Genomic DNA, 24,344 nt, shown 5'->3' with positions numbered 1-24,344 from the left:
TCTTGGATGTTACTAAGATCTCTGGGTTGAAGTTTACCTTCTAGCACCTTTTATAGGACTGTTTTGTTGATAGATATTACTTAAAACATTGTCTCCATCTATGGTGACAGAAAGTTTTGTTGGGTGTAGTAATCTCAGCTGGCATTTGTGGTTTCTTAGAGTCTGCAGCACATTTGTCCAGAACCTTCTGGATTTTAGAGTCTCCACTGATAAGTCAGGTCTACCTGTATATGTTACTTTTTCTTTTCCTCTTGTAGCTTTTAATATCCTTTCTTTATCTGTTCTATATATTTAGTGTTTTGATTATTCTGTGGCAAGGGGACTTTCTTTTCTGGTCCAGTCTATCTGCTGCTCTGTATGCTTCTTGTACATTCATAGGCATGCCCTTTTTTGGGCTAGAGAAATTTTCTTCTATGATTTTTTTGAGAATATTTTCTGAGCCTTTAACCTGGATTTCTTCTCTTTTTGTGCAAGGATATTTTTAGATTTAATGTTTTCTTTGACCAATGTATCCTTTTCTTCTGTTTGTCTTTAGTGTCCGAATTCTCTCTTGCATCTCTTGTATTTTGCTGGTAAAACTACCTCCATGGTTTTTGTTCAAGTTTCTAAATATTTCATTTCCAAATTTCCCTTAGTGTGGGTCATCCTTAAATGATTCTATTTTGACTGTTGCGTCTTGAACTCTTTTATTCATTTCCTTTCATGGTTTGTGTTTTCATAGATTTCTTTAAGGGATTTATTAATTTCCTCTTTAAGGACCATTGTTATATTTGTAATGGCTGTTTTAGGGTATTTTTCTTGTGCTTCAGATTTATTGAAATATTCAGGGATAGCTGTGGTAGGATTCCTTGGCTCTAGTGGAGACATTGTTCTGGCTGTTCTTTATTGTGTTTTCTCCTTGGCATCTGGGTATCTGGGATTGAGAATATTATAATTCTGTATGCTGATATCTGGTGTTATTTTTGTTGGGTGGGTGTTTTGTTCCTTGATTTCTGTTGCCCTCTCTGGTTCTTAATAGTGTGGTATCTGTGTGTTGCCTGGTAGGAAAAATCTTTTTGGGTCCTGATAGGTTTGGGCATTGGGGCTTCTAGGTAAAATGTGTGTCTTAGTGAGTGTTCTATTGCTGTGAAAAGACACCATGACCATGGACTGATAGGTGTGGGCATTAGGGCTTCTAGGAAAATATGTGTCTTAGTCAGTGTTCTATTGCTATGAAGAGATACCATGACCATGGCAACTCTTATAAAGGAAAAGATTTAAGTTAGGCTGGCTGTTCAGCTGTTTAGTCCATTATCATCATGGTGGGAAGCATGTTGGCATGCAGACAGACATGGTACTGGGAAATAGCTGAGAGGTCTACATCCTGATCCACAGGCAGAAGGAAGACAGAGAGAAGGTGAGGGGAGGAGGGAGGGAGGAAGAGATTGACTGATCCTGACTAGAGCATTTGAAACCCCAGAACTCACATTAGTGACATACTTCCCCCAACAAGGCTACACCTACCCAACACCTTCTAATGCCACTTCCTAAGCATTCAAATACATGAGCCAAGGGGGCCATTCTCTTTCAAACATCACAATGTGTTTCTAGGTATTGGGAACTGACACTTAGAAATGGGAATAGCTAGTTGGTGGGGGCTGAGATGTAGTGGGTAGCCATTCCAGCTTGGATCTGGAAGTTCCAACCCCCATTGAGACTCTGGATACTGTCACGCCTACGAGGCAGGGCCAGGGGAGGTGCCTGGAGACCCAAGAGCTGGATGGGCCAGTGCTCTCTCTGTGCTCTCGCTCTGTGCCAGGACCCTGAGCCGTGGAGGTGAACCAAGCAGAGCTCCAGAGAATACCTTGGACTGCAATACACCTTCCCCAGACCCTGCGACCTACCTATCACTTAATTTGTGAGTTACACCATTAAATAAATATCCTTTTAACTACGTGGAGTGGCCAAAATAATTTCAACAATACTGAGGGGTTTCACAGGAAGGAGGAAAGCAGAGTGTTCCATCAAAATCTGCTTAGTTAGTCTCCTGGGAATGGGGTAGAGAGTGAGGAGTAGCTACAGCAGGTGTGCTATTGAGCTGTGGATGAGACCCAGGGATTGTATTTGGAGGAATGGAGGGAGAGATGAAGATCTACAATTAGCATACTTGCCGCCCTGGTCAGAGGGACCTGTGGGTTCCTAGGGAGTACCTGCTGGAGTTGGGGGCTGTAGTAAAGTAATGTGGAACCTGGGTGGTTAAAATGGAAAGATTTGTGTAATCCATTGGAAATGGGAGTAGTGGGAGAAGGGAGATGTTAGCAGGTTGTCTACTGCAGATACAGGCATGTGACTGGGGGATTTCATTTGGAGTAGCTGAGGGAGAGGTGAAGATAGGGCATTAGCCTACCTGCTTCCCTGGCCAAAGTCTCATTACTATTTCTTGTATTTATTTATTTTGTAAAGATTCTATCACTCCTAATATTATAGCAAATTACTTTCACATATATTAGGAGAAACATAACATTACTACCTTACCATTCCAGCATTGTTTGGTGGTTAAATATGCTTCTTAAATTGGCATTATAGAATTGTCAGATCATAGTAGAACTGATGAATGTTATAGGATTTGGGTTGTCACTGACAGGACTAGAAACCTTAGATACTAATGAACTTAGTCATCCTATTAACCCTTTCAATTTTGTCTCATTAATGTCTCAGTAGAACCTTTTAATGGATTTCTGAATGAAGTTATTCATTAGCTCTTTGGCAAAAATAAAAAATAAAAAAATAAGAAGAATGAATGATGTGAATGTTAAAATTCTTACTCTGGGTTTTTGGTTGCTTCTCCTTACTCATGTCTGTGTAAATGTGGATGAACTGTATGCTCCCCTTGGGAGCTGGTGATTATGATGCTGACATAGACAGTGCACATTTATGTGCCGTATACAGAACATTTTGGCCAGCTTATACCTCATTGACTTTCAGGAAGGTCATAAAAGTCATTCTTAAGAATTTGTCTGTATACTAGTATGTTTTAGAAATCCTAATAACTTAATGTTAGAACAAAACATTTGAAAGCATATTTCATTTGTAAATTGTTCCATATGCTCTGAAACAGTATCTTAGTTATCTTTTTTTAATTCTTGCTGTCTAGCTTAATGCATTATATCAATTTGGTTAGATGAATGAATAGTTGAAAAAGTATTGTGAAAGAAATACATGTAGCTTATGGAAGTAGCAACAGAAATAGTACAGAAATGACTTTTTTTCTATCTTATTGTATTAGTTAGGTTTTCTATTGCTGTGAAGAGACACTATGACCAAGGCAACTCTTATAAAGGAAAACATTTAATTGAGGTGGCAGCTTACAGTTTCAGAGGGTCAATCCATTATCATCATGGAGGGGAGCATGGCAGCCTGCAGGAAGACATGATACGGGCTACATCTTGATCTGCAGGAAGCAGAAGGAGTCAACTGAGACATTGGGTGGTAACTTGGGTAGGAAACCTCAAAGCCCACCCCCACAGTGGCACACTTCCTCCAAGAAGTCCATTCCTATTCCAACAAAGCCACACTTACTAATAGTGCCACTCTATATGAGCTTATGGAGGCCAGTTACATTCAAACTACCACACTTACTTTCAGTGCAGTCCTGAGTTTTTTCCCCCCTAGAATAGCTTCTATGTTTTGTCTTTTTTTCTTTCTTTTTAAAAACCTTTGGTGTATCAAAAATATGGGCAATAAATATTTCTTATTTTATTACATTTAAGGTACATGCATTTTCTACATTTATTTATTAAGGTACATGCATTTTCTACATTTATTTATTTATTTAAGATATATGGGTTTTTAACATTTATTTACTTATTTTTTGCTTTGGTTTTTTTACACAGAGTTTCTTTGTGTATCCCTGGCTGTTTTGGAGCTAGCCCTGTAAACCAGACTGTTCTCCAAAGCCGGGCAGGGGTGGTGCACATCATTAATCTCAGCACTTGGGAGCAGAGGCAGGCAGGTCTCTGTGAGTTCTGCTTTATTCATTAATTACATGTGTGTATGAAGGTAGTAAAGATTCCATCATGGTCTATATGTGGAGGTCAGAAGATCTTAAGGCAGGGTCTCTTATTTCTGTTGTTGTGATACTCCAGGCTTAACTGATCTGGGAGATTCTGGGAAATTTTTGAATCTCTGAGTACTATCTTGCTTTAGGAGTGCTGTGATTATTGATATGGGCCATGGCACCTGTCTTTCATGTGTGTTCCAGAGATTAAATTAGATTTTCAGGGGAGAGCTTTCCCATGTTCTGCGATTCTTTACCTGCCTTTCCAGCCTATGTAGATGAGACTTCTATTCCCAGTTTTGGACAAACCATATTTCCTCTAAAGAAGGTGGTCTTGAGCTTTCTTTTCATTAGTAGAGAACTACATGGCATGCTTCTATGTTTTATAAAGTGTATCTCTTCCCTACTGACTTGTAACTTCATCATTATGATTATGTTTCACAGTCGCCTTTCATCTTCCTTATATTTTAAATCCCATTGTTTCCTGGAATATGGTAGAATTCAAAGTATTTCTTGATCAAACTACACCATTTTGTATAGTAAAATTACTGTACATGCTAAAAAAAGCTCTGGCTTTATATTAGACAGATTTTTTTTCCCCTAAAAGAAATACAGAAAGATACGTAGATTGTAGCTAGAGTTTTCCTTACTTGCCCACAGTCAGGACAAATCTTTGTCACCCGCCAGTCCCCCAGCCGCTCAGACCCAACCAAGTAAACACAGAGACTTATATTGCATAAAAACTGTATGGCCATGGCAGGCTTCTTGCTAACTGTTCTTATAGCTTAAATTAATCCATTTCTATAAATCTCGACCTTGCCACATGGCTCGTGGCTTACCAGTGTCTTCACATGCTGTTTGTCATGGCGGCGGCTGGCAGTGATTCCCTCTGCCTTCTTGTTCTTTCTTTTCTCCTCTCTGTTAGTCCCGCCTATACTTCCTGCCTAGCCACTGGCCAATCAGTGTTTTATTTATTGATCAATCAGAGCAGCACATTTGCCATACAGAACATCCCATAGCAGTAGATGAGAGAAAAGAGAGGATGGACTTGAAATGTGGGGAGGAAGAAAGAAAAAATAGAAAAGCAAGAGAGGAAAATTAGCAAAATTAATTTGTGGAAAAGGAAACAGGAATGGTTTTATTTTAAAGAGGAACAGAGCAATGATGTTGAAAATTTAAAAACTTAAGTTTACAGTCTGACTGCATCTTGTTTATAATTGTTAACTATGAAATGTGTTATAGTATCCACCTGGTAACCTTTTGGTAAGGGATTATGCTGGTTTGTTTTTTGACAGCTTCATATAAACCTAGACATATCCAGGAACAGGGAAATCTCAACTGAGGAATTGCCTCCATCAGATAGGCTTGTAGGCAACAAGTCTGTGTGTGCTCTTTCTTGATTAGTGATTAATGTGGGAATACTTACCTCATTGTGGATGGTGACACCCCTGAGTAGGTGGTCCTGGGTTGTATCAGAAACCTGGCTGAACAAGCCAGGCCGCAAACAAGTAAGCAATGCTCCTCCATGGCCTTAGTTTCAGATTCTGCTTCCAGGGTCCTGCCTCAGCTTACTGTCCTCACTTTGCTTCATGATGGGTCAGGAGTTCTAAGGTGAAATAAATCCTCTGAGTTGTTTTTGGTAATGATCTTTATCACAGCAATAGAACGCTAACAAGAACAGGGCTTATTTTTATGTATGTATAAAGTGTTTCCTTTACATTCTTTGCCTCATATTAGATGCTTAACAAATGGTAGCTGCTACTTTGCTAGGAGGAGAAGTTGAAGTTTAGAGAGGTAAAGGTCATGCAGTTAGTGACCTATGGAGAGTCAGTTGAGACAGAGAGGTCCTTCTTATTCCATAGTAGTGTTTTTCAAACAGTGTACTTCACAATTGCTTGAAAGGCTTGTTAAAACACAGGGCTCCATTCCAAGGTTTTTACTTCTTTCAGAGTTGCAGTGAAGGTGGGAACTGAGAAACTGATGTAACAAGTTCTCAGTTGCTATTGGTGTCTAGATTCCACGACTAATTCTTTGAGAATTAGTACCAGTACTCTGTAGTGTGTTTCTCAACCTTAGGTACACATAAGAAAATCATCGGGTGAGTATCTGAAAAGTACTGATGAGGAAGTCCTATGGGGCCAAATGTTTCAGACAGGATTTCTTTCTTTTCTTTTAGTTTTAAATTTGCAAAGTGTGCTGCCAACATAGGAAGCTGTAATAGGCTTAAAGCTAGGCTTTTGCAGTTTTCTGTTTGAACTGAGTACTAGGCCAAGCAGCTGATCTCCCCCCCCCTTTTTTAAAAAAACACATGCTGCCTTATGATGGGGGAATGTCTTTCTGTATGCTGTGAATATATGTTGCTCTGATTGGTTGATAAATAAAATGCTGATTGGCCAGTAGCCAGGCAGGTAGCATAGGCAGGGCAAGTAGAGAAGAGAATTCTGGGAAGAGGAAGGTGGAGTCAGTGGAGATGCCAGCCTGCTGTCCAGGGTGGCACACAGGTAAAGCCATGGAGCACATGGCAACATATAAATTAACAGCAATGCACTGAGTAAGAGCTAATCAGTGGTAGGCCTGAGCTAATGGCTGAGCAGTTTTAATTAATATAAGCTTTTGTGTGTTTATTTGGGTCTGAGTGGCTGTGGACCAGGTGGTACACAGGAAAACATTCAGCTACAGCCATGTTTTAAAACAATCATTTTATACTGGAATTCTTGATTTAGCTGTTTAATTGTTTAATATGTATTTTTTACTTTTACATATGTGTTTTCTCTCTCAATCAGGGTGTCTTAGATGCATTCCTCAATGGATGCATTTTATGTTAGGATGGATTTTATATTCCTGTTTGACAGAAAGCAATATAGCAGTAGTGAACTTGAAATATTAAGTAAATGATGAAATCTATTGAAGTTTTTAGAAGACAACCACATCAGCATTTTACTGCATTTTTTAAAGTTCCAGCTATGATTTTGTTCTTTTTCCTCAGAAGCAATTGAAAATCTTTTGTTTTAGGCTATTGGCCAGTTATTGGTTAGTACACATAATGGTAGTTGTGTATCTAGGAGTACATAAATGAAAATTATTGGATTGATTGATTAAAGAAGTCATGTCTTTTGTTGTTTAGTCATTAAATGTATACATACCAATACATGAAGTCATTTGCTAAGAGTATACAAAATACCATATCACTTCTTTAACTTTTAAGAATGAAATTATAAATCCCATGCAGCGGATTAAGGTTGTCATTGCACCCCTCCCCCCTAATACTTGCAGACTGTTAATTCTTCTCTGTCCTATTGAGTCTCATTAAAATTCCTGACATATACTTTTATTGAACAGTTTAGAATTTACCAATTTAAAACCTTGTTTTCATACTATCATCTCTAATTTAAGTAGGCCCATTAACACAGTATTTTGCAAAAGAAAGTCAATAACTATTTCTTTAAAATATTTGTAATGCATTTTAAACTCTTAGAGGTGAGCAACTGCTTTTGATCTTTAATTTGTTCCTTTAGAATGCAAATTTTAGGTTTACAAAGATCTTGTGCTTTTATTTAAGAACTATGCCTAGGGCCAGATTGGTAGCCTTTAGGGAGAGATTTAGCTTGGTGTGAAATGAATAGTTGTCAAAAGATCATGTATTGGGTGCCAGAAGATGAAGTTTAGAGCTAGGAAAGATCTAGGGAAACTGACTGTACCTTATTTTATTTTGCTAACTGTTTCACATAATTGAAAAAAAAAAAAAGGAAAATGAACAATAATAACATAATGCAAATTAATGAAAATAAGCCAGTGTTTCCTGTGGATATTGTAAAGTACTTGTGAAACATGTAAACGAAAGGAATTATTGCATTCTTAACTATGGAAAGTGGGCTTGTGGCTGGCAGCCTCTGGAGGGCTTATGGCTTTGGCAAGAATGGCTTTCCCTTGACCAGTGAAGAACTAACATCCTTGCCCTGTCAGCAAGTAACTAAATAGTGTCACTTCTGGTGAGATGAGAGGTGTCACAGAATACTGTCACACTCAAAAGAACTCAGGGTTGCTACCCGAGGTTCTCCTTAGTTGGGTCATATGATAGTTCTATTTTTAAATTTTGCTAAATATCCAAACTGATTTCCACAATGGATATGTTAATTTGCACCCCCACCAACAGAGAATAGTTCTTCTTTCTTCACATCCTCTCCAACATTTGTTGTCAGAGTTTTTGGTGACAGCTATTCTGACTGGGATGAGGTAGTATCTCAAAGTAGTTTTAATTTGCATTTTCCTGATAACAGATATAGAACATGTTTAAAAGTAGTTATTGGCTATTTGTGCTTCTTTGTTGGAAAACTGTCTATTCAGTTCATTAGCCTATTTGATGATTGGCAGTTTGACCTGCTTGATCAATTCTGCATATTAGTCTCCTATATTAAGGTAGCTGGTAAAGATGTCTCCCTTTTGGGGGGGCAGTTTGTTTGCTCTGCTGCTTGTTTCCTCTTCTGTAAAAATCCTTTTTCGTTTCACATAGTCCAGTCTGTTGATATTTGGGGTTAATTCCTGTGCTATTGGTTTTCTATTAAAAAAGCTCTTGAAAAGTATACCCTTTGTTTTTTTTCTAGAAGCTTTAATATTTCAGGATTTACATTGAGGTCTTTGATTCCTTTTGAATTTGATTTTGTGTCAAGTGAAAGATGAATCCAAGGTCATTCTTCTGCAGATAAAAATCCAGTCTTACTAGCACCATTTTTTGGGTAGGCAGTTTTCCAATGTTTGTTTTTGCTTCCATGTCAAAAATTAAGTGATGTTAGTTTTGCTGTTTTATTTCTGGGTCCTCTGTTCTAGTCTATTTGTCTTTTATTGGAGTTATTTTTGAAGGGGATACTTTTTTTTTTTTTTAAATTTCTCTGAGAGTACACTAGTGGTATAAATGAAGGCTATAGTTTTATTTTTTTTAAATATTAATTTTGTATCTTAAAACTTTGCTTTAAGCATGTATTCAGTCCAAGAGTTTTTTAGTAAACTCAATAGGGTCTTTAAATTTAAAAAAAAAAAAAGATTTATTTTTAATAAATATTTTACATTGTGTCTGTGTAGTAAGTAAGTGTAGGTGCTCTCAGAGGTCAGTGACATCACCTTGCTCCTCACAGAGCTGGTGTTACAGGCGGTTGTGAGCCTCCAAATGTGAGTACTGGAAATCAAACTCAGATCTTCTGGAAGAAAAGCAAGTGCATTTAACCACTGAATCCCTCCCTAATCCTCAATAGTGTCTTTTCAGTAAAAAATGTCATTTGCAAATTGGGATATTCTGATTACTTTATTTTCCTAATTTTGAAAATCACTTTTATGTCTTTCTCTTGTCTAATTGATATAGCTAAGATTTCAAGCACTATACCAAACGAGAGTAGTGAGTGGACATTCTTGTCTTATTCCTGATTTTAAAGGGAATGCTCTAAGTTTGTCTTTTTAATACAATATTGGCAAGCAGTTCAAGGGAGGATCATGTAGTAGCAGTTTTTTATATCACAGATGTAAAGAATGAGGCTAATGGACTATAATCTTCAAAGGCCTATATCCCTAAATAGTTCCCATCTCTTAAAGGTTCCATTGTTTTCCCTATATAATGTCAACCAGCTAAGGAACAAACATTTAAAACATGAGCCTAGGATAAAAGATTCGGTGTCAAACCATGAGAGAGGACTTGTGCCTATTTGGAACACTGTGTTTTGGAATTACTAACTTAGTCTTCTGAATAGATTAATTTTTTCTTAAATAACTAAAAAAAATATACAATATAGTTCAGTATTGACAGCTCTACTCTTTAAGTCTTTCGCCTGTCTTTTGGCTGTCTTTAACACTGAGACTCAAGAGGGCTTGATGACGGTGCATGGTGCTAGACTTTTGCAGGTGTATTTTGAGATAAATCTCCTTATGTATCGCAGTCAGCCTTCTACTCTGGATGCTTATGCCTCACCTTCCTGAGTACAGAGATTTGTGTCACCATGCCTGACCTTGATTCTTTCTTGATGGCTGGACATTCATAAACTTGTTAACATCTAATACTCCTTATCCATGCATATAGGCATGAGTAAATTGATTTCTATAGTTTACTATTCAGCCTTATTTTACTTATTTTTATACTTCAGGATTATTTAAAAATTTGAATAGATCTGTGTTGTGTTCAGTTGGTTGAAATGTCATAATCAAGAAGGGGAAAGAGAACTTGCGTTCTTACATTTTAATCTCTCGACGCTACATACAACTACTTTTTTGATTATATTCTTTTAGAAATATGTATGAATTCTTTTGTTGCTCAGGTGTGTGTGTGTGTGTGTGTGTGTGTGTGTGTGTGCGCGTGTGTGCGCGCGTGTGTGTGATATATTGGTTATACATAATAATGACTTCATTGTGATGTTTTCATACACATACTGTGCTGTCTGCTTTTGTATATCCTAACCCAAGCCAGATTCATTTGGGAAAATGAAAACTCAAGAGAAAATGCCCCTACCAGATTGGTTTATGGGCAAGATACTGGTACATTTTCTTGACTGATGATTGGTCTGGGAGGGTATGTAACACCAATTGCTAATATATAGAGTACTAACTAATTCTAGCTAATTTCTAGCTTTCTGTACATGATTTCAGGTTTGAGTCTATCAGTTTTCTGCAGTGAACCATGATCATGCCTAACAACGACTATGAAGTCTCCAAAAAGATGATGGGACCTCACAATGATGATTCCATCAGGACTATGATAACACCACTAAGATGACAAATACCACCCAAAATAGGCTTTGGACTATAAACTGCTAAGGACAATTTTGAGATGCCTAGCTAAGATGATCCAGCCTCACAGACTACTCTCGCCAGGACATGAGACAAGCCCTATACTTTTGCATTATATAGAGACTGGACAACAACTGGTATAGCTACCTCCCCCCAGGACTTGACAACCCCAAATTTTCTTTTCAGGATCCCCTAAAGATGCCTTCACCCCCAGACAGTAGGAAGTAATTTTAAGAACACGATGCCCACATTCCTAAGAGGTGTTGGGATGGGTGGCTTTTGGCCTTTAATGGGTTATGGATACCTGTCATTGTTTAGGATGGTTGGTTACAAGTTGTTAATTGATAATGTTCAGGAAAAAAGCTATACAAAGGAGATTAGATTCAGGGTTTTTTTGTTTGAAAAGAAATAAAAGAGGATATAGGTAAGAGGTAGATTATTGAATTTGAAAAGAAGACATAGAAATGATAGGATAAAAGGTTAGATTATTGAATCTATTCTGAAAAGAAAAAAGGGAGGATATGGACATAAGATAAAAAGGTAGATTACTGAGTCTATATTTTAAAAGCAGCTACTTGTTTTAATTATTTTACGTTGGATTGGATGTTTGTATATTGTATACAAGTTGTGTATATTGATACAAATTTGTGATTATTTTTGTTAGAACATACTGTACATACATTTCTAATCTTGTTTAAAGTTTTGTATCTATACAGCTCATTTAACAATGTAATGCAAATTGCAAGTCCTTGAAAGTTTGTATTACCAACATTTTAGGATAATAAAGAAATGCAGGTTAGTAGTTAGTCACCTATTACAATGGAGCTTGTCAGGTTGGGTATGTTTTCAAAGTCAAACTTATATTTTAGATAGACAGGTCATCTTCAAACACTTTAGATATCTATAGCCTGTGGCATTTAAGATGTTTTAATAACAGATTTTTTTTTGTTGTTGTTGTTGTTATGACTATGAGACACGTCTGCTCCTGGCAGCACCAATCTACTTCAGAGAAGATGATGGGCATTGAAGAAACTCCATGTGGAGTTTACTTTCTTTGTGTTAAAAGTTAGCCACTGGGCAAGAAAGTGCCTTGCCTCAACTGCTGACAGTATACTGTCCAAAATGGACAAGCAGAACACACACAAAAAAAGGACTGTCAAACCTTACCAAGAAAAGGTAGGCAGGTCCTTCAGAAAATCCTGCTTCACAGAAAAGTCTGTCAGATATGCTAAGCCTATAGGCTGGAGATGGATGCCCCAATGTTACAGAGGATCCTTGGGTGACTGTTCTGACAACCAGCTGTTTCTGTCATTTCTCACATTTTTTGGAAGTCACTTGTTTGCACTTCCTGCTTACTTAGTTAATATTATTTCCTTCTTGGGCCTCTGATGGAGTTGAAGATTAGATAGTTATAGTTTTCCTTGTTAACAAATTCAGAAAAGAAACTCACTAAAGTGGTATAAATTGTGTAAGTTTGAAAGACATCAAAAGATAATTTTGGTTTGGTAATACAAGTTAGTCTAGAAAGTGAATTAGGTACAACATTTTGGACTCACCAAAATAGATTAAATAATGGAGTATTTTCTCTGAATTTGTCATGTTTATAGAATGGACATTGTTAATGTAATTCTTGACTGTATACTTATTTTATATAGTTTTTCTTGTATTAGTTATAACCTTTTATTATTTTAGACCAAAAAGGGGGAATGTGGTGATATATTATACCCTAATAAAATTTGCCTGAAGGTCAGAGAACAGAACAAGCCACTAGATTAAGCATAGATGCCAGGCAGTGGTGGCACACACCTTCAATCGTAGCACTTGGGAGCAGAGAGCTGTCTGGGTCTCTGTGAGTTCAAAGTCCCCTTGGACTACATATTGATTCAGACTAGGAGAGAAACAGAGCCCGTGTTGACACACACCCTTTATCCCAGTGCTTGGGAATCACAAGCCTTTAATCCCAGCAGGAACGGTATATAAGGCATGAGGAGACAGGAACTGAAGGCTTTTTGGACTGAGGAGTCCTAGAGGTAAGAGTTGGCTTGTTCCTTTGTCTCTCTGATCTTTCAGCATTTACACCAACATCAGGCTCCAGGTTTTTTATTAAAATACCATTAAGCAATGTTACACACTCCTCCATGATCTCTGCTTCAGTTTCTGCCTCCCAATTCCTGCGTTGGGTTTCTGCCCTGACTTCCCTCAATGATGGACTGTTATTTGGGAAATATATACTGAAATATAAATCCTTTCCTCCCCATGTTGTTTTTGGTCATGGTATCACTGTAATCAAAACCCTAACACACACATAGTTTATTTTGATGTTGTTTAGCCCATTACTATCCTTTGTCTTCTTCTTACACCTGCTGATCCCCCTCTCAACTATTCCAGTCTTCTAAAAACATACCTTCTTGTCTTTGACAAACTGCATATAAAATTTCAGGGCATACAGTCTTGCCATTCACATATGAATTATTTCCACACAGTTTTTTTTTAAACTGGAAATTAATTTAGGAACTAATTCCCCACTCCCTAGTCCCTATGCAACTTTTTTGTTTATCTTTTTGTTTTTGAGACAGGATCTCATGTAGTCCAGCCCGACCTGGAATTTGCTATGTAACTTTGGATGGCCTTGAACTCCTGATTTTTCTGCTTCTTCCCAAGTGCTGGAATCATGCATGTGCTTCCCATGAAACTTTATGAAACAGAAGTACATGTAGGACTTCAAAATGTTCCATAGCTAAGAATGGCTTTCTTTTTTTGGCCCAGGGGGCATGCATGTTTCTGAGGATGGCTTCTCTGAAGAGTTGGGCTGGAAGAAGGCTCCTTGATGTTTTCATTCACTGTTTCTTTCTGAACTTTTCTTTACTCACACAGTAAATTTACTTTTAAATGTAAACGTTCTGTAGTTTTTATATTTGTATTTAAGCTTAGTGGGAACTTTTATAATCTGACCTTTCTTCTAGCCTTAGTTTAAGAGTATTACAAAGAGCAGAACATACTAGTTCTTTAAATTTTGCTTTTGTTTAATCAAGAAAAAGTTATGACAGAGAGGGTGGTGTTTGTAGATATATTGCCTGATTTTGCCACCTTGTTCCAGTGATACTGAGCATATTACCATGGCAAATTACTTACCTTCTATTTATACCAGCCACTTTGTTAAAGAGGATGAGGGAAAAACTAATATCATATAAGAGATCAAATATTTGCATTTTATGAAATGGTTTTGAGTAAATTCTTTTATTGGATATGATTTAATGTTTTAACATTCTGAGTTTTGAGTATATTTGTATTAGTTTAAAGGAACATCCTGTGTGGTAGGTAAGTGCCCTGCCATCTGGTTACATCTCCTGTTTTATTATTTTCCTTGAGATAGGGTCTTGTTAATAGCCCAGGCTGACCTAAAACTCATAATCTTTCTGCATCTTTGTCCTCAATGCTGGGATTAGGCTTAAGTAACATTTCCAGTGATGGCAGCTCCTCCTCCTCCTCTTCTTCCATCATTCAGTATTGATTCCACAGCTGTCAAGATAAAATAATAAAGCTGTCCAGATAAAATACACTGTGGTATAGAAAAATATCACTTGTCTCTTTTTCTTAGTCTTATTGTTTGTAAGTACTGTATTTTTTTCATTTAATGTGTAGAGTAGTATCATTCAATAAAATTATAACATAAGACACATAATTAAAAAATTTAATAGCCACATTAAAAAGTAAAAAGATATGAGTTTAATTAATCTTCCTAATATTTTATTTAACCTAATATATCTATATTACTTCAGCATGTAATCAATATAAAATTATTAAAACTGTTTCCATTCTTATTTTTGCATTGTCTTCGAAATCCATTGTGTACTTTACTGTTAATATGCCTGTCAGTCCAGAGTAGCCACCTTTCAGGTGCTTGATAGGCACATGTGACTAGTGGTATTGCACAACATAGCTATAGAGATGCTTTTAAGTTAGAAAGGGTTTTATGATACTTTGAAACAATTGGTAGAGATATAACAAATAGAAACAAGTTTATATTATGAAAATATGTTGGGAAAGTCTGGAATTTTGGAGTGATCAATGGATAAAATCATTCTTATAGTTCTAAAATCAGGAGCAGATTGGAACCATAGCCTGTATGTTAAAACTCCATGGATTTTCAGAAAAGGAACCCATTTTAATGGGCAGAAAAATATCAGCTAGAGGAGATGTGAATTTTGTTGTGTCCTGGAAATCAATGGAAGGGAATTTCACAGAGACATGATGAGTAGAAGTAGTTCTTGCCTAGTAGAGTGAGAAATGAAAATAGGCAAGTTGGTTGGCTTTTTGCCAAATTTAATGGGCACCATTTTAGGAAAGTGATAGCTAATAAAATTAGGTTGTAGTAATTTGAGCATTAAATATGTCTAGGTAAAGACAATGAACATGTATTATTTTATGAAACTTCATAATGATAATTGATAGATGACAGTGGGTAAAGGTTGAAGTCAGGAAAAACTGATGGAGCAAGTTATAAGAGGTGGCATCAATGAATTGGATTTCTCATACAAATCAAGAAATTAATTATGGAAAAGAAGATGTCAACTATAATGTAGAAATGAAGGTGTTAAAATAGGAAAACATTTGTATGGTTAATGTGTTATGAGTTGAAGGAAAAACTTGTTTGCATTACAGACAGCCTTTATAACTTAAGCAATACTACATAAGTAAATGTGCTACATTGTTTACTTTTCAGAACCTGGGAACAGTACAAGCCAAGAGAATCATGTGATACTATTTTAATATCAAATGACAAGAATTTGGATAAGTTATTTCATTTTATTAAAAACCTACAGTGTGGTGGTATTCTAATTGTACTGAAATGTGATTTTGATTGTATGTTAAGCTTTTCTAGAAAGTGTATGTTTCCCTTTTGTTTTATTTCTGCCTTTTGAAATCCTTCCTTTACTACCTCCTTTCCTCCCTTCCTCATGTCCCAGTTTAGAAAATTCTATGTGGCTATGAATTCTTTGCTGTTTTCTTCAAAGAAGATGTTTTGGGCCTTCTCCAGTCTGATTTTTTTTTATGCAGTTTATTCTGACTTCTATTACTGTTTAAGATTATTCTTTTAGGAGATGTCTTTATTAGCTAGTCCTATAATTTTGTGTTATGTAAACTGTTTACAAACTATATTTCCTATTGCTTTCATTGCCCTTCCTGTTTTGCTATACTCATTTTTGTCATATGGTCCTTCTTGGGTGAGTTTCTATTTTAATATTCCTTTGTTGGTGTTGGTATACCTCAGGATCCTGACTAAAATATAGTCACAGCAGAAACAGTCTTGGTACCCACTCTTGGGTATATGGTAACATTTTAGTTCTCTTCAAGACTGTACATGCTTTATAGGGAACATAGAATCATTTTATTGCAATGATGGTTTCCATTTCCCAGAGAATAGTGTTGTTAAAGTATCCACCCTGTATCAGCAAGTCTCTGTGCACTATTGTTTTCCTGGGTTGAAAACCTCAGACTTGAACTGATTATTCATTTGTTTCCAAATTTACTTCCAGACTTTTCAGTTCTCAGCAGAAGTTCTTGACAGTTTTTGTTTTAGCTTTACTTTTTAAGATTATGAAGCTGCTTATAAATCTGACAAACTTGGCTTTTTCTCTAGAGATATCTGTTTACATAAACCAACTAAATTTTATACATTCAGGAGTATATAAACTTCAATCAAGCTAATGACCTCAATCTAAATTATTATTTTATAATTATAGTTGAATTGGAAAATCCATGGAGAGACTGAACAAGTAAGTTCTAATTAATTAAAAATAACTAAAAGCTCACTAAGCACATGCCATCTTAAGAGTACCCAAGAACTGGATTTATCTTATGTACAGAAGTTCTGGTCCATGTCAGAATTCAGAATTCACATTGGATTTAATTTGAAGTCAACAGTCTAATCTTTGTGATCTTGCAGGTACCTTTGTATTAAGCCAGATCAGATATTAGTACTTCTGGATCATCAGGTGAGCAAAGGGGATTTATAGAACAGTCTTCCTGGAAGACGTGACCATTGAAATCAGAAATCAGAATGTCCTGAAATTAGAGTAGCTAGAATGCCCCATAGGATACCCTACCAAGATTTTCTCTTGGAGAGAAAGTGGAGGCAGCAACGTAAATGATGTACAACAGGCACAGGGTGTCTCAGAAATAGCTTATATGGAGGGGTGCAGGAGTGTCTCAGGAGTGTTCACTAGGCAGCATGTGAGGTTCCTCCTCTCCTTGAAGATAGTGGTTAGCAGTTGTTGGTGGTGGTGGTGATGATGGTGGAGGACTTTTCTTGAGTTACCAGTCTATCTGCCTATAGATTCTCCATATTACTCTAAGTAATCTTTTTCCTGTGCTCCAATAAATAACCCCAATTAGACTCATTGGTTCACCAAGCTAGAGTTTGGTGGAATCATTACTTTGTTTTCACCTCCTTGGGGTAAACAGATGTTTGTTCCTTTCTTTCCATTTAAATAAATCCCACCCAATCCAGTCCTCCAGCAGTATGTAGCATTCCCTGTCATGTGCTACTTATTGTAGTGTGACTAATAGGATGGCCAGTATTTCTAGAGAGAAGTAATCTTTTCTAATTTTACTAGGATGTTACTCCCCTCCCATCTCCTCCCCTCCCCTTCTGTCATCTCCCATCCCCTCCCCTCTCCTATCTATCTGTTACTTCATAACCCCCTCCCGGTTTCTTTTTGAAGCCCCACCTATCCCAAAATTTGACATACAGACCAGGCTAACCTCTAACTCATAGAGATCCTTCTGTTTCTGCCTCCTGAGTTCTGGGGATTAAAGGAGTGTTCTTTCATGGCCCAGCATTTCCCTGTTTCTTGAGGTCATGTTTCTTTATTTCTATTTTAGCTCATTATTATTTCATTTAGTCACACTTCTATCGTAGATGGAAATGCCTCACTCTTCTTTTTATGTATATGGTTTGGAGAGTTGTGGACAGCTCTCATATTGTTTCTTGATTGTCAGCCAAGTTATACACATTTAACATCTTAAATCTTTCTTTATAATTGAGTTAGCTTGGCTGCTTTTTCCAGGACACCTCCCCTCTCCAATTTCATCTGTTCCATGAATGAACAGACAAAAACATCCTATTCCCTGGTTTCTTCTATACCTTTTATTCCATTAGCCTTTTGTTTTTGATATATTCTTAGTTGAATTAAAGCCAGTCAGATATCATTATTTAGACCATTTTGGTAGTACCTGCATGCCTGACCTTCAGTTTTCAATCTATCACCCAGCAATAGCACCAGCAGTATGTGCTAGAGGAAAGAAAGAAATTGTAAAAGAAGACTGAGGAGCAAATTAGTGCATTCTTAATAACATGGCAGATTACCCATGCCACCCAAAGTAAACCATTGTACCAGAATCCTTTAACTTAGCTGTCATCCTATAGTATTGTGTCTGTGCCCTAATCTGAGTTAGGAGACCCATGGCTATTGTTTGAAGTTTGGTCATGTACTCACTTGGTTTCTTCTCCATGTTTTTATTCCCTCTCCACCTTTCTATACAACTGATCAGAACTTGCTGTCAGATCCTGTGGTCATGAACAAAACTGGGCAGGAGATCATTTTGTTGGAAATTACATAGGCTCAGGTGGTAAATGTTTCATGTTTCCATATGTGACATCTGAGGCAAGTGCTTTTAGTTCTTGCTATTTCTGTGACAGTCACTGATCTTTGTTTAACAGCAGATCCAATAGAGATATGCAGGGAGAAGCAGCTAGAAGACCTTTGGTACTATTTATCAACACTGTTAGTTATACAACTTCCCCAGCCCTGATTGGCAGGGAGAAGCATACTGCTTCTAGATGATGCTGAGCTTAGTGTAAAGTATGCCAGCATGGGATCTGGGCTTGTCACAGTTCATTCTTTCTTGTCAATTGGTGTGTAGAAAATGGATCTCCATCCCTACTTCCCTTGTACATTAGAGAGGAAAAGGTCATACTCTAGGAGATAATGGCTTATTGGTGTTTTTAGTCACCAATTCAGATAGTAATATTTAGTTGAAGGTTGAAACAGCACATACTTGGCCTTCTCATTTCTATTAGCTTTGCTGCTAGTACAGATTTGAATAGGATAGCCGAGAAGGTTTTCCTGTTTGAGTCTGTGACAACTTTCTAGATGATTGGTGTTTTAATTCTTCAAGCACATTTTAAAAATCATTTTTTTACCCTCTTTCCTTGTGAAGACATAAAATATTCAGAATCTAATAAAACATTTTCTCCATATTATTTAATTCTGGAGAGTTTAAGGTTAGACTAGCAGCTGAAACAATTCATTCTGTTAGGTTTCCTAAAAATATTAATACCAGTTTTCTGTATTTTACAGTTGACTTTCCTATGATCAGATTTTACATATCACTATGTGATATGAATAATGTGTTTCTTGTTCTCTATTCCTTAAGCAGATAGTTAAATACTTAGAACTTTGTAAGTCTAAGTCAAAAAAGAAAAGATTAGTTTTTCATATGTCTTCTAAACTGTCAGCAGTGTTGTATTCCTCTTTGGTTTTATTAGGCAGCTGATCCATTCTTCAGTGTAGCTCTTGTTTCTTGTGTCTTTTCAGTGCCTATCAAAGAAAAACAAAATGCTGACCTGACTTTAAAGGGACAAGCACCCCCCCCCAAAAAAAAGCCCAAGAACCACCCCATGCTAAATTGCTCTGTTCTTAATGTGTATCAGAATGACAGTCCTATACTGTGTCAATTGAGGGAGTCTAGCAAGAAATAACAAGTAGTTTGGCACTGATACAGGCTTGTAGCCAGCAGGTTTCATGGCTTTTGTGAGGCAGAGGGTTAACCCTCACTAGAGCACTGAAGGAAGGAAAGCAGTCTTGATCTTTCTTTCTTACACCATTTTTTTCTTGTAGACCACCATTGTGTAATGTGTTTGGTGTAGTGTGTGTGTGTGTGTGTGTGTGTGTGTGTGTGTGTGTGTGTGTTTGAAATGGAAGTACCCTTCCTCTGTACAATTTCCACATTGAGTAAATAAATGGTATTGTTTCTTAGAGGGACTTATATTGAATTTTTCTTTGTCAGCTTTTTGGAGATTTTGTTTATGGTTCAATTTGTAGTACACTTGTGCAACTTTTGTGCATGTTGCATAATCAATGTGAGTTCATACCTGCAACTGCTCTGTTGTGTTCAGAGAGCACTGCTTCCTTTATGTTATTCACTACCGCTGTCTCTTAAAATCTCTGTCCCCTTTTCTGAAACCCTGGCCCTTGGAGATCAGAGTGTGATATGTCTGTCTCATCTACAGTTGGGTACTCTACAGTCTCCTCTTCTCTGTATGCTGATCAGTCGAGGGTCTCTTGTTAATTGCCATTACTGCCAGGAGAAGCATCTGTGATGAGGCCTGAGAAATGCCCTGATAATTGTTTTAATACTATGTCCATCTAGCAGAATAATATTAGGTTCTCTCCTAGAGCCTTTGACCTATCTAGCCACAGGTTCTTGTTCCTTTTAATAGAGACAGGTGTGGGTTCCATCTCATGGAGTGGGCCATAATATGCCCCGTTTAGACCAGAAGTCTGCAACCGCTTCCTGTTTTTATCTGAAACTCAGGGTCAGTTCATATCTTCTTGAAATTTGTCATTTTTAGAATGTTTGATAGGTTAATAGGTACAGCAATGAATTTTCATAAAATTAAAGGATGTATATTTAATTCCTTTCAAATCAAATGCAAGGCAAAACAGAACTTCTTTAAAACTTTTCCAGCTCTCGTGAAATTGAAGTTGGTAACTTACTGTTCGAAGTGTGAAAATATGGCATTAGGAGTTTTCAAAGGAGCTGTTATAAGCAGGGAGTAAGAATTTTGTGAAAGAGTAATTTTGAGTAAGAAATTTATGAAAGTTTGAGGAATTTCCTCAAAGTATGAATTAATTTTCTTTTATAGTAATAAAATGGCATGCCTTCAAATTGTATTTTAAATATTAGTGTTTTATGACCAATGTAAGTATAAAGAGATTGTTTTTGAAGATGAGGTTGATATTATTTTGACTGATTTTTATTTAAAATATTTCTTTGTGAGGAAAAACTAATCTATTCTTGTAACAGCATAATATATGTGACCAAAGAGAAAGTAAATGGTGATTTGTGCTAGAGTTGTTAAATAAGCATTTTTAAATGCTGTGTGTATAGGAAACTGTATCTACATGCATTCATTAAGATGATTGTGATAGCTAACATTTTTTTCCCTAGGATGTATTTTTTATTTATGAAGTATTTAAAAATCAATGAAAGCGTTTGAGTAAACGGGTAGATTAGAATTATGCATTAAATAAACTCACCTGTTATTTTCCCTCATTCAAGACAGGTTCAGCAACACATTGCCTCATTACTTTAGCAAAACAAACAAATATTCAAATTGCTTTTTATGTTCAGTGCTTATGTACTACTTACTACAATTGCTGCTCTCCCCGGGTTTTCTCTTAAGATTACCCCTTTTTTTTCCTTTAGGAAGTACAGAAAAGTACTGAGTTGCTTGCCAATTTTCATGGATTGAATATTTAGGCTAATTTTAACCTTCTGATTATGGCAGTATCAGAAGGAACACAATTAAAACTTTATTCCTTTGGTCTAGTTTAAATTCTTAATAGTTTTGTCTTGAATTCCTAGTGCCAAGGTTTGATGATAGTATAATTGGATAGATTTGATACTACTATAGAGTAAATATTATTTACTTACTTTAAAGATAGTTTTATTTAAATGCTCCATTTTTTTTCCTGTGATAAGACTTTATTAACTTAGGAAATACACACATAGATACATAGGAGAAATACCATATATTAGGAATTGTAAAATGTAAACAACTTTTGATCAGTATTACCAAAGTTTTCATTGTAGACAGTAAACTCTATTATTTTGTTTAGTTCAGAATATGTATTAAGAACTATTTTAGTTTGATATATGGTTTTCAAAAATTATACTTTAAATTTCTATCTGTGGAAACATGGGAAATTTGTTAGATAACACACAATGAGATGAATATTGCTTTTTAATTTTTAACTTATTATGCCATGTATTAAATTTTCAATTATAACTAGTGATTTATTTCATTTGCAAAATCAGTATAACTTCACTTTTTTTTTTTTTTTTTTTTTTTTTTTTTTTTTTGTTTTTTTTTTTTTTTTTGGTTTTTCGAGACAGGGTTTCTCTATGTAGCTTTGCGCCTTTCCTGGAACTCACTTGGTAGCCCAGGCTGGCCTCGAACTCACCGAGATCCGCCTGCCTCTGCCTCCCAAGTGCTGGGATTAAAGGTGTGCGCCACCACCGCCCGGCAAAATCAGTATAACTTCAAACACAACTTTTTTAGTAGATGGTTTAGTGTATTATACTAAAACACCAAATCATGATTTGTAAATTATGTGTTCCAAAACATGCATATTTTTTCTTTAGGCACATACAGGGTGTGTAGGTCATTGTCAAATTTCAGTAGAGACTGTTTTACAAGAGAATATTTTTAGATTCCTATTTATCTAATTTTTGATACATTTATTCTCCTGTATCCGATGTTATAAAATACTTTCACGAGTATTTCATGTTTTCTGTGACATCTCACACTGCTCACTTTTTTGTCTATAATACCATATGAGTTCCCCCTTTCAGGCTTACACTGCATATTTTAAACTGCTGCTAATATATGCAAGGTAAGATGACATTTAGATTTTTGAGCAACTCTCAGTTTTAGTATTAGAACATTAAAAAAAATCCTTGTCCTAAATCTTCTCACATTTCCTATTAAAACAATCTTACCAACACCAAACAAAGAAACTCTGGGATTTGGCTATAACAGCAATTGAAATGCATCAAAAAGTGGTGACTACAATACAATTTTATTAATGAATGATCTACATTGGTTCCAGCTGTGTTCATGTGATTAGGCCTTCACCATGTAACAATGGGTATTTCCCTATTGCTTTTATTTGATTTCCAAGAATGTGTCATCTGATACATCAGCTCCTGCCAGTGTGCCTCTTTAAAAGTGTGGGTTTTTTTCCCTTAAATTTCCAAAGCATAAGCTGAATACCCACACATACCCTGCTGTAATACTGTTTCTTTTGAATAGTGGCCTTGGTTTATATGTATGGGTGTTGTATCCTAAATCTCAGAATACAAATTAAAGCAGATGCTTATTATATTTTATCAATAAAATTTCCAAAGCATGCTTGCATGATAATGATGAAATTACAGTATTTCTGCCTTTACATTTCCATCTTACTATTTTTTTTCAGTGTTATAGATTTGAGCAGGCTTGCAGATTGAAATGGGGATTGTCCAGATTGTCCTCTTCCCTGACCATATGGTATAGTTCTAAAGCCTTTTGTATGCTGTCTGTTCAATTAATTGTAAACTCTGTCTTTAGTGCACACCTCCAAAAAGATAACCAAATAAAAGTAGGCCTTAGAGGAGGGATTGAATATCATACAAGGATTCTAGAATTGTTTTAAAAGAGAAAATAGAAGATGAAACTGAAGGTGAGGAGCTCTTCCAAACATAGGTGAATATTCTCTGGTTATTCTTTTGAGATTTTATGTATCTTTGTAGATTATCCTTGAATACCTGTTTTGAAAGAATACAACTTTGGTTATCTTACTGTGATTATTATCTTTTTTTCTGTTCTTGGGGTCTCAGGAAGAAAAGACTCTAGCTTTAGTTTGTCACACAGAGGAAGCCTGGTCCTCACAAACAATGCTGAGGAGTAAAGTAGTTTATGCTTGTGTATACCCCACTTTTTTTCTGTGAGAATGTAGGACTAGATAACTTTAAGTAATTTCTCCTTTAGCCATTCCCCATATTTAGAGATAGTTAAAACATTTCATTTTTCTTTTACTTCCCATCTCTCTAACTTACTGTGTTTCTATAATTTTACTTTAGGGAAATACAGTCAGATCCTGTTTGTTCCATATGCTGATTCTTTGTAAACTGGAGTAAGCACATTGCCCTGACTCCACTTTATGTCCCTAAAACTAAGCCGCTGTTAGAGAGCATTAGATGTTACCCACTGCTTTTTGGCTCTGGAGATTTGAAGTTGAAATTTTACCAAATGGGGGAAAAAGAAAAGAGAGGCTGTGAAGAATGTGAGTTTTTACTCTATTATTATCCTCAATCACTGAAAGGGTAACTGAGAGGAACTCACATGTTTTTTGAATGTGTAATTTTCCTTTGAATGGCCACAGTGAAATAATTTTGAATAAAAAAAGGTAGAAAAAGTAAATATCATGTATGGAGTTATTGGTAATTGAGATTAACAATTCATTTAAGCACTCTACCATAAAAATATTTCAAGAAAAGTACTTACTTAAAATTTGTTTAAGAAGAATATGTGTATGTGTGTGTGAGAGAGAATATTTATATAAGGAGATTATTAAGAGCACTTTCTAGGATAAGACATAGATCAACTACAACATTAATATATCTCTGGTGGGAAGTAGTATACAAAATATTTGGGATATTTTTAAAGCTGGAAAAATTTAACAGCTGAATTACTGATTTCAAAGGTATATGT

General features: G+C 36.1%; 1 protein-coding gene across 4 annotated transcripts in view; it reads left to right on the top strand.

Annotated features, from left to right (window-relative positions):
* Positions 1–12,812: 12,812 nt before the first annotated feature.
* Gtdc1 (glycosyltransferase like domain containing 1) overlaps positions 12,813–24,344 on the top strand; it is a 302,236-nt gene continuing 290,704 nt past the window's right edge. For 2 of the 4 annotated variants that reach the window (XM_037204750.1, XM_037204751.1), the window contains exon 1: positions 12,813–12,831. The gene's annotated coding sequence lies outside the window, so the exon portion shown is untranslated. The remainder of the gene's footprint in view (positions 12,832–24,344) is intronic. The other 2 variants (XM_028881497.2, XM_028881364.2) reach the window with 1 other exon arrangement.

This window comes from Peromyscus leucopus, chromosome 4, assembly GCF_004664715.2.
Source record: "Peromyscus leucopus breed LL Stock chromosome 4, UCI_PerLeu_2.1, whole genome shotgun sequence".
In the NCBI taxonomy this organism is placed as follows: domain Eukaryota; kingdom Metazoa; phylum Chordata; class Mammalia; order Rodentia; family Cricetidae; genus Peromyscus; species Peromyscus leucopus.
The sequence above is the reverse complement of the archived record's forward strand: the minus strand, read 5'-3'. Positions and strand labels throughout refer to the sequence as shown.